The following is a 10557-nucleotide window of genomic DNA, read 5'->3' on the forward strand; positions in this document are numbered from 1 at the left end:
AGGAAGGAAGGAAGGAAGGAAGGAAGGAAGGAAGGAAGGAAGGAAGGAAGGGAGGAAGGAAGGGAAAAAGAAAAAAAGAAAGCCAGCTGATCTCTTGGTGTTCTGGATTTCAGTGTCAATTATTAGCAACCTTCACTTCCTCTGTGTGGTGGGTTCTTGTTTTCACCCTCTAGTTCTTCCATCCCAGCCTAGGTTACGAGGTCAGCGATGTTTTTTTCCAGATCATCAATGCAACTACTCATGTCCTGAATTCTTCCAGTGATGGGGCCGGACATGGTCTGAAATTTCTTGCATCTGTTGCGAGTCTGCACTACCGACGTCAGGTTCTGCAGGGTCCTGGGAGCAGTCTCGGCCATCTCCCCGGTGCCCAGCTTGGCAGTGGTCACTCAGACCTTCACCTACACTTCTTTCCATTCACCCAGACACCCCATTATGTGTTTAATGGGTGTTTGGGTTGCTGCCACTTCCCCTCTTGCGGCCTGATCAGAGGTTGAAAGCAAAGCAGTCCCCATGCCTGACTGTCACTGGGGTTACTCTTAGCAGTCCTGCAACTTTGGGCCAGCACTCCAACTCTGCCAGCCTCAGTCTGCTACCTGTCAGTGCTTCAGTGCCGCAGGGGCACAGACACTGGTGCTCACGGTGACAGCTTCTCCAGGGTGGATTATTAGGGGCAGATTCATTGACTGAAGACCTGGCACGCCCTCCTCTTCATATCTTAGAGTCAGTCTCTCCGTGCCCCTGAAGCCCGCACCTCATTCCGTTTCCTCTTGCAGGGTAGGAAGTGCGTGGTTCCTGATTCCTCCTAGTGGTGAAAGGACTCAGCTTTTCATTTTTTCCAGTCTGGTGAGCACAGGACAAATTTAATTATTGTTTAAATTTGCATTTTTATTAGATAACTAGAGGGTTTTAGTATCTCTTTAGCTGTGTATTGGCCGTTCTTAGACCTTCTGTGAGTTTTGCATATTCTTTGTCCACTTTTCTGTTGGGTTGTTATCTTTTACATATTAATTTTGTAAAAGCTCTTTATGTATTCTGCGTATAAATCCCTGGCTGTTTATAAATGTTACAAATGTTTTCCTTTACTATGGCTTAGCCTTTTAGCACATCCATGATGGCTTTCTTTATTCAGGGGTTTTAAATATTCACATAATCAAACCTGTATTTTTCTTTATGGCTTTATTTCAAATGAATCTTTTCTACCTTTTAATTACAAAAATATCCTTTTTTAAAAATAGCCTCCTGTTATAAAAGATTTTACTCTGTGTTTTCTGAAAAAAAAAAATTTTTTTTTTGAAGTTTATTTCTTGAGAGAGAGAAGTGGAGAGAAAGAGAGACAGACACGATCGGCACAACCTTGTCATGCCATGATTTTCCCCCAGCCTTCCAGCCAGCAGGATCCCAGAGTGCCTTGTGTGCTCAGGCTGAGCCAGGATCAAATCCTGGGCCTTCCCATATGGCTCCAGTATCACACAGCAGCACCCAACTGCCTTACCACCATGGCTGGCCTTGTTTTCTAAATTTCAAAATCTTGTTGGTGGGGGAGCCGGTGGTATGGTGATTAAGGCCCTGAATCCCAGCAACTTGGAACTCACAATAAATAAATAGATAAATAAATAAATGTTAAAAAAATTCTTATTCTTTAGCTGAAAAATATTTTAGTTAGTATGGTTAAAGTCTGCTTCCTTTTCTTTTACGTTTACTAATTAAGCTATTAATTATTGGTTTTATTTATGTTTACTGATTCATTTATATTTGGATAAACTTAATGATTTTGAAGTAGTATATGAATATATTCGGTTTGCAAGCATCCCAACGATATAGGAGTAAAAGAATGTGTTTCCTCTTTTTGGGGGGAGAGATTTTTGCAATAAGGTACGTGCGCTTACCTGAGAGACAGAGAGAAAGCGAGAAATCACCCCCCAGGGGGATGGCCACCCACAATTCCTTCTCCTCCCTTCTCCTCTCTCAGAATTTTGGGCACGCATGCACACACACCTGGCATGAGTTTCAAGCCTCTGAGTCTGGGACTTGAATCACAGGCAACCAATGGGAGTCCAGCCATGTAACCGTTACGCCACCTGCTGGTCCCAAATGTGTTTCCTCTTTCACTCCCTCCTGAGCCCTTGTCTTACTGTTCTTCATGGTCAACCAAGCCAATCTATCTGATGGGTATCTTCCAGGTCTCTTTCTAGACACTTACACTCATGTATCGTTTTTCTCCATGCAGTCTTTAAAACACACAAGCACAGGGGCCTGGTGGTTAAGGTACTGGATCCCACATGGTCAATTGCATTTCACATCCCAGACCTTGAGTCTTGAAAATCATGCTGGGCATGTGTGCATGCATGCCCAAACTCCCAAGAGAAAAATGGAGGAGAAGGGACTGTGACATAGCCATGCCCCCTGGGGGCACTTTCTCTCTGTCTCTCTTCAGTGAGCACACATGCCCTATGGCAAAAACTTTAAAATAAGTAAATAAAACACATACACAAGGTTGTTTAGTTTGGAGATTTTTTTTTAACTCTCATAAGCATTGAGGAAGTCTTCTATATCGTTGCAGTGGGGGGAGCGAGTATGTGTTTATGAGCCTTGTTTTGCTTGTTAATTTTGTAGAAAGAATTGGGAGCATCCCACTTTCTCCTTTGCTTTGGCACCATCCATAACGCTGCAATCCCTTGTCCTGTGGAGGCCAATAGAACCCTCCAGTTTCTTTATTTACCTTTTCAATTTGTTTTGTGTTTATTGTTCTATTCAAATTTTTTGCCTCCTGTTAGGCCAACTTTGACAGTTTATATATTTTAAATTTTTAAAAAAATTTCATCCACATGAAGCAAAACCTATTAAAATGAAGCTGTACCTACCCGTTTGTCATTTAAAACATCTCCTCCACCTCTGTAGTCAAGAGTCAGGTCACTTTTCTGAACTTTTTTTTTTTTGTCTTACATAGAGTTTTTGACATAGAGTGTGTGGAGAGAGAGGGGGAAGGTGAGAAATCATCCATCTCCTGGGAGGATGGCCATGTTACAGTCCTTTCTCCTCCACTCTCCTCTTGAGATTTTGGACCTGTTCACACGTGCACCCGGTGTGATTTTCAAGCTACCAGACCCGAGACTTGAACCATGGTCAGCCATGTGAGAGCCTAGCACCGTAACCACCATGCCATCTGCTGGTCCTCTTCATCTAACTTTAAAAAATTAGATTAAGATTTTTAAGATTAGATTTTTTTTTTTGCTTGAGTTCTCATAGGTTTGTTTATTCTAATAGTCTTTCGGAAGAACCAGTTTTGAGTTTTATTTATCAAGTCTATTTTTATTATGATCATTTCTAAATTAAATACAATTTTTGTTTCTTCCTTTTTGTATTTGCTTAGTTTATATAATTTCATATTTCTCATATTCGAGCAAACGTATATGTAGGAAAGGCTATAAAATTTCCCGTGAACATCACTGGGGACATACCCCATGGATTTTGATAGGCCATGCTCTTATTACCGTTGTTTCCAAAGGGTTTTTTACTTTAGTTTTTATTTTAGCTCAAGTTTATCAGCTTTCTCCTTTGTCCCTTTAATCCTATTCACAGCAGATTAATTTTAGAAGACAAATTCCCTTCTAAATACTAATGCTTTTACATAATTTGGTACTTAGCACACTATGGCCATAGAATTTTAAACATCATTTTCACTGTGGAAATTTTGTTACCAACATGCATTTTTAACTATTTTTTTATTGTTTCTTTCTCATTTTATTGCAATTTGGTGAGAGAATGTGATTTGTATATTATCAGTCTGCGTTTACTCACACATTGCACACATGTTGGGTATGGGTTGAAATCCTTCTGTAAAAAAAGAATTAAGGATGCTCTTGTTTTTTATTTCCATGGTCTTATTTGTTTTGTTTGCAGAGATCTTTTGAACTAGTGAATCATCTAGTCTGTCCAGGATGTTCCTCTGCTTGCTTGGGCTGATGGGATGGAGACTCGAGACAGCACGAATGTTTGCCCAGGCCTGGCACCATTCTGCTTGCCCTGGTCGTGTCTTGCCAGGTAAGAGCTGCCCGGCTGTCTCTGATAGTGTACCAAGGGCGGCTGCAGGGCAGGGGGCACCTCTCCTGCTTGTGGGGAGGGGTCTGTTTGCTCTTACAGCTGAGATGCTGCACACTTCGCCACCTAGGGATGGGTTTTGCTGATTGGCTTCGGCCTGGCCTGGGCTCCTGAGCCAGCTGGCCAAGTGGAGATGGGGCCAACAGGAATGGAGACCCTTCCTGCAGAGCTCCCATGCTCTGTGCTGGGCCCTGCTGGGCTGCTGCTCTGACACAGAGGGCGGCGGGCAACTGGGGGAACCTCTGCATGATAACACCCTGGTGGGCTCTTCTCCTCTCACTGTGGCTCTTGGGATACCCACCTGCAGCCCTGGCTTCCTTGCTCAGCCTCCCATCCAGCCACTCACCTTCTCACCCTCCTTGCCACACATGGCCTTGCATCCCCTGTCCCCTGAGGTTCCCGTGAGGTGCTGAGATTGTGGAGTGTTTTTGAAAGTGGAGACCCAAACATGCATCCATGTTCATAGCAGTGCTGTTCACGGTAGTCAAAGGTGGAAGCAACCTGAGTGTCCACTGGTGGATGGGAGGGAGGGCAAACGTGGTAGACTCATACTGTGAACGATGGCCCAGCCTTCAAAAGGAAGGGGATTCTGACCATAGACAAGCCTTGAGGACATTATGCAAAATAAAATAAGCCAGACCAGAGGACAAACAGCGTGTGGCTCCACTTGCTGGACGCGCTGAGGGCAGTGAGTACCACAGGCAGAAGGTACAGTGCTTTCCAGGAACAGGAGTCAGTGCCTAATGGGTTTGGAGTTTCAGTTGGAAATGACAAAAAACTCCAGAGACGGAGGGTGATGATGGCTGCACAGCAGTGTGAGTGTACCTAGTGCCACAGAGCTGTACACTAAACGTGGCTAAAACAGTCAGTTTTGTGCACTTTACCACAATTTTAAAACACAGAAAGATCATGGATTTGGAAGCCAATAATGTCTTCACCGTGAAGTCGTATGAACCTGAGCAGTTATTAAACTTCCTGCGGCTCAGTTCTCCTCTGTAAAATGGGGACCACATGTATTTTTTATTTCTAGAGAGGTATTGCTATAGGGCATGTGAGCTCACCAGAGAGACAGAGAGAGAGAAAGTGAGAAATCACCCCCTGGGGGATGGCCACACCACAATCACTGCTCTTCCATTCTCTTCTTGGGATTTTGGGCACGCATGCACAAGTACCTCATATGTTTCAAGCTGCTGGGTTCAGGACTCAAACCATCGTCAGTCATGTGGAAGTTCAGTGTCTTAATCACTGCACCACCTGCTGATCCCGCATGTATCTTAAAGCACAGTTTTGTGGACCTATAGAGCTCTCAGGCAGTGAAGGCTGTAGGTGCTCCCAAGGGACCCCAGAGAAAGGAGGGTAAGGCGTGGGGGCTCGGTTTACCCCGAGGCTATGTCAGGGCACCTGTGTATCCCTAGCCTTCTTCCAGGGAACTTGCAAATGCCTCCCCTCCTACCCATGTCTCAGCACCCGCTCCCTGTCCCCAGTGCTCTACTGCTTCCCCATCCTACGATGACATTGTTCTTCAAGGTAGTGCCAGAGTCACCCCCACGGGGCATCCGGATCCTGACTGCCCTGCCTGGCCCCCGGGTGCTGCATCCTAACTGGCCCGATGCTTCACTGCAGACCTGTGTTCCCACCGGATTCTAAGGTCCTGGACAAGTTCTCAGCTGTGATCGACGGAGGCCCCCGCGGAAACTTCACTGGCCCTTGTTACAGTGGACATCCTGCTCACGTGTCCCTGGACTGCTTGATCGTACTGCGTCTCAGACTGGGACCCAACCACTGACTGACCAGACACCCTGGCCGTGAACATGTGGTACGAGTTGGCAAATGCTGCAAGTTGGACACAGGGTGGTTTCAGTTTTCCCTGCTCTAAAATAATCCAAACAATGGCATCACGGGTCTGACCCACATGCCTTCTGACGACAGATGGTATCGAGCCCTCTGCAAACCCAGGTCTAGAGAGAGTGGGTGTGCAAGTGTGCAGAGACTGCACGGCACATGTGCTTGTCTGTGTGTGTCGATGTGTGCAGGTGTGCATGCGTGTGCTCAGGGGACAGCTCCAGCTCTCAGCAGTGCTGGGGACTACAGGATAGGGTCACATCCCCCAGTCTCTGCGGGACGTGGTGTAGAATGTCCTTGGCCGTTCTTAGACCTGCTGAGCTCAGACTGCTTGGAGGGACCATCCCTTCCGAGCCCTCACATAGGGCATTACATGCAGTGGCCACAAGGTGGCACCAGAGTCAAGTAAGTACATGAGGGAGCCTGGTGGGCTCTGAGGCTGCCCTGAGCTGCTCTACCTGAGTGGGCTACCTGGGGGGCCTGACACAGGCCTAGGCTGCCAAGGTGATGATGAGCACTGTGAGGCATGACAGGTGCTGTTTGTTTGGTGCTTATGGTCCCATAACACATGTTCCCTCTTTGTATCTCCCCAGTATCTGGAACCCTTGTATGTTTCTAAACTCTGTATTTTAGAAACCCCCAGGGAAGAGTTAAAGTTCTGGAGACTTTAAATTGAGGTTCTTCTACATAAAGCAGTGTGTATGCACACAGCATGGTAAACTGTTCACATGTGTATGTGCGTACGTGCATGCATCTGTGTTGCATTTGTATGTGCTTGTGTGCACATGCATGTTAGTGTGTGTCTCTGTGTTTGTATGACAGCATCTTTTACTTTGTGTGTGCCTTTTTTTAGAGATTTTTGCTATAGAGCACGTGCGCTCGCCAGAAAGACAGAGACAGAGAGACAGACAGAAAGCGAGAAATCACACACATACACACACACACCCCTCGGGGGGATGGCCACCGTTCTCCTCCATTCTCCTCTCAGGATCCTGGGCACGCACACACATGTGCCCAGCATGAGTTTAAGCCACCCGGTCCAGGACTCCAACTGCAGTTGGCTACGTGAGAGTCCAACGACATAGCCATTACGCTAACTGCTGGTCCCAACTTTGTGTGTGCTTTTGTGCATGTCTGTAGGCACGTATGTGAGCACGTGTGCCTGTATGTTTGTGCCCGTGTGTGCTGAGGAGTTAGGGTGAGATGCCCAGAGAGTGGACACTGTTGTTGCCCAGGAGAGAAGCTGTCATACATCTGCATCGTGGGGTCGTGTTGTGGGGGAGAGGCCAGGGCAGCCTGCTCACAGTAAGGAAGAGGAGGACTGGGCTGGACCTGGCCCTCCTGTCCTCCGGGGAGGTGGAGGGAGGATGGCCACAGAGGGGCGAGGGCCGGAGGGGAAGGGCAGGCATCAGCAAAGGCAAGGCCCCTGGAAGGCACTTTGGTGCCTGTGGAGGTTGTCCCTTGGGAAGAGGCCCACAGATGTGGGTGGGTGGACGCACTTGTGTGGACGGTGGTACTTCCAGGCACCCCTGAAACAGGAGGGACAGGTCATGCCCACACAAAGGTGGAGCGACTCATCAACCCACTGAAAAAATAGAGTCACTCCTCATACTAGACTTTAACATAAATTCTAGATTAAAACTTTAAACCTGGCGGGGGGGGTAACACAAATGAACAACAAAAAAGGCTCATGAGCAGGTGTTTAATTTGGGGCGGTCCCAGGAAGCAGGGGCGCAGGAGCAGAGATGGGAAGCGGCAGTGGCCTGCCCCTGGGGAGTGGAGGTTGCTGACCTCAGGCCCTAAGGACCCAGCAGAACATGGCGATGGCCAGGAGGGCACAGCTGCTCTGTCACCCAGGAATCCCTCTGAGCTGTGGCCTCTTGCAGCCCAGGACCCTTGAACCAGCAAAGGGCAAGGCTGGGGAGGTCGCAGCATCTGAAATCCCGGTCTTGGGCAGGCAGGGCAGCGTCTACAACAGTCCTGGAGAAAAGAGGGAAGCCCCAGCCCCCACGAAGGCGACCTTGTACCCCTGGATTTGCACAGCTCCTTCCCCTGGTTGCCCAGGGGCACTTGCATTAACAGAGTTTCTGCACGCCAAGGCCAGGTGGCAGTGCTCCCCGTGGCTGTGTCTCAGTCACCTCCAGAGCTACCAGCTCTGTCATCGCTCTGTGCTAACGAGGCCCTGGGGCTGGCTGAGGTCAAGTGAGACTGAGGGGTCACCACTTTCAGCCCCTCCCTGGGCCTGATCTCCTTCAGATCTTAGCAGAGAAGCCACCAAAGCTTCCTTGGGCCCATGCAGGGGCCTGGGCTATCCCACTGGGCCCAGCTCTGGAAAGGTGGACCCAGCACATGAGCCCTCGGAGCCTGCCCCACCCGAGGAAGGGATAGAGCTTGTTCAGGGTCAACTGTCCCATTGATTTTTAGATTCAGGGTAGAGTCCTGTGAAGACCTTGTTCTATGAGCCCCGCAGTGCACTCGGAGTCCCACGTAGCACATGAGCACACACGCGTGCACGTGCACTGTGCACATACCTGTCCCACACCTCAGCCCTGCACCTTCAGTCCCTCCTCCCCTGCTTGCTTGCCCATCCCTACCCGTCCTTCGAGGCCTCACTCAAAGTCCATCCTTTGTAAACCGTGTCTGGTCCTCTTCCTCCCTGCTCTCAGGCCGCAGTGGTGCCCTCCCAGCCATCCAGCACTCCCTGGGCTCCAACGCAGGTCTTAGTGTCGGCTCACGCATCCTCACGTATCCCCTGTGAGTCCAGGACCCACCTAAGCTCACTGGGTAGCAGAGACGTGCAGGCCCAGGGAGGCCATGGGCAGAGTCAGGCCCACACTCACTGCAGGGCTGAGCTCGGGAGAAGGGGACACACGAGAGGCATGAGGCCAGGGCCGTGGTGCAGAGAGGAAATCGGAGGATCACTGAAGGTCCCTGCAGCCCCAGGGCAGTGGGAAATCTGAGTGGACAAGCCATGAGCAGGCCAGAGGTGGCGTGGGCAGCCCTATACCAGGGCTGGGGGAAGGAGGCCATGCTGCCAGGCAGGGGAACTCGGAGTCAGCCAGTGGGAGGCTGAGCTGCCCTCTGTGGTATGGTCACTTATCCCTGGGTTGTGCATTGTTCAGGAAACCTACGAGCACGTCTTGTGCACATCCTCTGTCTCCAGTCAGAGTGGAGCGACAAAGAGCTGGCTTCCCTGGGAGCTTTCACAGGACGCATTCTTAGCGAAGAAACCAGGGGGCTTTGTTGTGGGCCACCGGCCTGGGGTGTCTTTGTGGGTCTCTGCGGGCTGGGTTAGGAGGAGCTGTGTCCCCGGTGCTGAGCCTGCAGAGTGCAGGGCTGGCTCCTTCTTGCCCAGGGTGCCTGCCTAGCTCCTGCAACCATCCTGTGTTCTGTTCTGAGAGCAGCAGTGAGCCCAGCCACGGCTGCTATCACAGGCCAGCACTTTCTTGTGCCAGGCTCTGCTAAACCTCGAAATAAGCCTATAATTATCAGCATTGCACAGATACAGGAGCAGCCCCAGCAAAGCTACGGAGATGCCCCTAGGTCCCTTAGCCAGGAGGCAGCAAGGCCATTGTTTGGCCTGACCCGCGGACTCCAAGGCTGACCTGGTTGGCCCAGCGTCATGCAGCCTGTGCCGGGTTTCCACGGTCCCCATGGGCTAGCCTTCGGGTGGCTGAGGCACAGCTGCGGCAGGTGAGCTGGAGCCAGAGCTTGCTCCCGAGCAGATGCCCAGGCCCTGCCCACAGTGCCGGCAGGCTCCCGGCACGAGAGGGAGGCTCAGGCCCTATTCCTGGCAGTAGCACAGCTCTGCTCAGCACCTCCCGAAAGCAGCCAGGAAGGCCTCTGACGAGGCTGCTGGGCGGGTACTGGGACCACGGCTCGCCAGGGTCTGCACATGGGTCTCTGGAAGGCCTATCCTGGGCCCAGTGGGCAGCTCCTCCTACTGGCCCTGCGCGGCCCCAGCCCAGATGGCTGGCTGGCGCTCCCCTGACCTCCCGCCCTCAGTCGACTGAGGGACTTCCCTCCTTCCGCTCTATCTGGTCCTGCTTGTCCCCGTTCTGCCACGTGGAAGCAGCAGCCCTTCCGGAAGCCATGTCCTCCAGGGAGATTCGATTATGTCCGGGTGGTGCGACCTTGTTAATGCAATCAGGAAGTTTTCTCAGGACTTCAGCTGCTCTGCTGGCAGCCAGGCCCAGCTCCCTCTCCAGGGGCTCAGCTTCTCTCTGAGCTGGGAGGGTACGGGAGACCCTCCACAGAGCCCACTGGTTCCGAGCAGAGAGCCAGCTCCAAGCACAGCCCTCACGGGGCGTCCCACCGCCTGCCCTCTTCCCTTTTTTCTTTGGGTGACACCCTGGGCTCCGATTTTAGGTGGAATCATTGAGAGTCTTCATCTGTTTAGGAAAAGCACTCAGCGATGAGGAATCAGCCTTTTGGAGAAAACGCCAGAAAGCAGCCATTTTTCCATTAAGGTTCTTAATTGAGCATTTTTGAGAGGAGAGCAAATTTGAGGAGAGTCCAGAAATTCTCCACTGTGACAGCATGCCCTAATCAGAGCGCTGCGCTGCGTTAATTCCCATGGGCGTGCTCCCAGGTTCCGGGGCACATGGGAGGGGAGGG

This window comes from Tupaia chinensis, unplaced genomic scaffold (assembly GCF_000334495.1).
Source record: "Tupaia chinensis unplaced genomic scaffold, TupChi_1.0 Scaffold000217_1, whole genome shotgun sequence".
Lineage (NCBI taxonomy): Eukaryota > Metazoa > Chordata > Mammalia > Scandentia > Tupaiidae > Tupaia > Tupaia belangeri.